General features: G+C 29.8%; 1 long non-coding RNA gene across 1 annotated transcript; it reads left to right on the forward strand.

Annotated features, from left to right (window-relative positions):
* The first annotated feature begins 298 nt into the window (after positions 1–298).
* LOC133200038 (uncharacterized) lies at positions 299–2,287 on the forward strand. The gene is made up of 3 exons (XR_009722871.1): positions 299–436; positions 1,187–1,252; positions 1,853–2,287. It is a non-coding gene; the product is annotated as an uncharacterized LOC133200038 (long non-coding RNA).
* The last annotated feature ends 796 nt before the right edge of the window (positions 2,288–3,083 follow it).

Here is a 3,083-nt window from a genome sequence, read left to right on the forward strand (position 1 = left end):
CAATCCTATCCTATCCTATCCTGTATCCTACAACCTTCAGATTGGAGTAAAAGTTAATTCATATTTCAAAATAAATTACAGAAACGCAAAAAGACATAGAACGTTTACAAAAGAAATATTTATAAAATCACAAAAGAAAATAAACATTTTTTTTTTCTTAACACACATTTATTCTATTACCTTCGAGTAATATGGCGTACGATCTAACCGTGAACGATCACCGGAAGAAGTTTCGCATGTAAATAAAGAAGCGATCGGACATCAAAAGATCGTATTTCTTCAGCATGTTTGGATGATTAACTCTATTCCTACTTGTGTTACAGTTCAATAACATTTTTCTCTGTTAAATGTGCTCTGTTTGTCTGGATAATTCCACTTGAATCGTCAGCGGCGGACTATAACAGATCATAAGCGCAGTTGTTTGGTGCAAGACCATGTAAGTATACTACACACTGTAAATGTGTGCATGTTTATACAAATCTCTCCCTTTAAGCAATGTTTTAATGACTTGAACTATTAAAATTTTATTCTATCGTAATATACACAGTGATAATTTTCAACTTTGAACTCATCTGAAAACAATTCATGAAAAAATCACTCTTGGAGATGTGTCTTTTTTTTGCGCAATTGCAATCAAGGTTCTAGAAGTTTTGGGCTATATACAACAGTTAATTTGTGACATAACAGTTACTTCTTGAGTGTAATAACAAAGAAAACCAGTTTTGGTTAACATGAGCACAATGTGAAGTAACCATACTTATCCACATCTCATTGCGCACAAGGATTTGTACAGTTACTCAAACAATTGGAATACATATTTTCCTTAAAAGTGATCAAGCCGTGAAGCGCAGCAATGTAAAAACTATCTCTGCTTTAGATTGCTTTTTAAATGATACCTAGAATAAATATTAGTAAACATTTTCTTGCGACTTTTTGTCTTTTTAAAATAAAAAGCAAAATTGTGAAAAGTTGCTTTGAAATAGCTAAATAAAGCTACCTGAGATAGGTAAATAAAGCTACGGTAGGTAATTTTAGCTACGTAGCTAAATGTACTGATTGTACTGGACCTGACTGTGTATAATTAGCTCACTCAGCACTTGCATGTACATTGTATGTATGACCTATTGTGAGTTAAACATAAAACATGAAACATAAATTAATCATTTATTATTCTTCTTCATTCTAGAGAATGGTACCCAATTTTGCCTGCCCTCATCAGTCATCACAATATAAAGGATTTTACATTTAGTAGGTATGATTAGATTATTTTTTGTGTTTATGCATGTATCATTAAAATACATAAAAATCTTTATCTAAGTTGAGATGAAGTGTCTGCAGATTTTATGAATAAGTGATTTTCTTCTTTTTAAAATGTTGACAGTAAAACTGAAATTAATTTATACATATAATTGTTCTGGTCATCATGGTCATGTTATATGTATTTTCATTTTTTTTATATTCAAATTTCGAGCAAAAAATGAAAAGAAATTAACAAACAACATATTAAATAGATTAATACAAGCAGAAAATAGAGAGAAAAAACATCCAAACATGTACTCATACTAGTTAGGAAGTCGACGAGATGAAATGAATTATAATCTGCAAGTAAATTATGTAAATTATGATTGTTTAATTAAGATATGAGTTATGACTATGAAGTTGCAGTATAAGATTTGATTTTGCTTGATTTCTTTAAAATTAATGCATTATTCTGGGAGAGAAAAAGGTGAAATTAAGACAATTGTACATGAAATGAGAAAGATAATCACAATCAAATACAGTTTTAATGTATAATGTATATGACAAAATTTACAATCTACATGCATATAATGGTGTGTGTTTTTTTCTTCAGGACAATCCTGCAAATTTGCAGCTGTACAAATTGCACTTCATCTCATCTGCTGCTGGAATAAATAATGAAAGATTTTCAAACCAGTGTCCAAGAGTCCCCTAGAGTCTGAAATGAAGGTGTTCTTTATTAAGGAGATCAGTATGTGATGTATTTGTTTTCTGTGCATTGATGACATTTGTGAAACTGTTCGGTTACTTTATGACCATCTCTCTGACAACTACTTTGACATTTGAAATTCAATTTGAGCGATGGACAAGCAGACCAAATAATATGCATGTAAAACATTATAAAATTGTAATAAGACATTAATAAACTTCAATTTAAACAAACTACATGTACATGTATCTTTGAGCTTGGCATTGAAATACATGTATACTTTACATGGACACTTTTAATGAATTTGTCTCATGATAATGAACATTCAGTTGTTATACATTGTAAATATAAATTGTAGATAACATGTATTTGGTTCAATATATATAATTATATTTATATTCACTGAAAAAAGGAATTACCCTGAATAAATATTGTGAACTTGGTCAATTATTTTTATTCCTCATCTAGACACTGAATAACATTCAAGATCAAATGTCAAGGTCAAAAACAAGATTTACTTAAATTTGGATTATAAATACTGTAACAACTGTGGACTCTTATGCATGTTTTATAAGATCTAAGGAATATGTGTGAGCTGACTACAATAATTATTGCTGTCAACCTGTCTGACTATGAAGATTTAGGAAAATGTTTTCTGTTGAACGTAAATTGATTAAATTCTCACACATAAATTTTTTTTTTAATTAAGATACACTTGTACAGCACTGAACTGACCATAAATACGTTCTATTTCCACTATGGAAGAGTTATACTTCTTAGTGCGCTCTTTTGTGAAAGAGTCGGTAAAAGTACAAATCTCGCGGGATTTCAGGGACAAACGTAACGTAAACATGTAAACAGTATGTTGAATGTCGATGAACAAATCCTAAGAAAATGCAAATGAAATATTTTATTGTTGTGAACTTTATATACATCAAGAGTAGTAATGACAACGATATCAATTTATATCTATTGTTGATAATGTGTATCTATATATGTATGGTACATCTAAATACAATATACATGCCTCGGAAATGTCGTATTTTATATTAATGGATGATAAATTTAGGGTTCTCGCTCTCTTACACATGTCTTTTAGTTCTTCCATTCTTTAATTGGAATGACAAATACATTT

This window comes from Saccostrea echinata, unplaced genomic scaffold (assembly GCF_033153115.1).
Source record: "Saccostrea echinata isolate AGI-Se365-2 ecotype Australia unplaced genomic scaffold, CSIRO_AGI_Sech_v1 ptg000036l, whole genome shotgun sequence".
Lineage (NCBI taxonomy): Eukaryota > Metazoa > Mollusca > Bivalvia > Ostreida > Ostreidae > Saccostrea > Saccostrea echinata.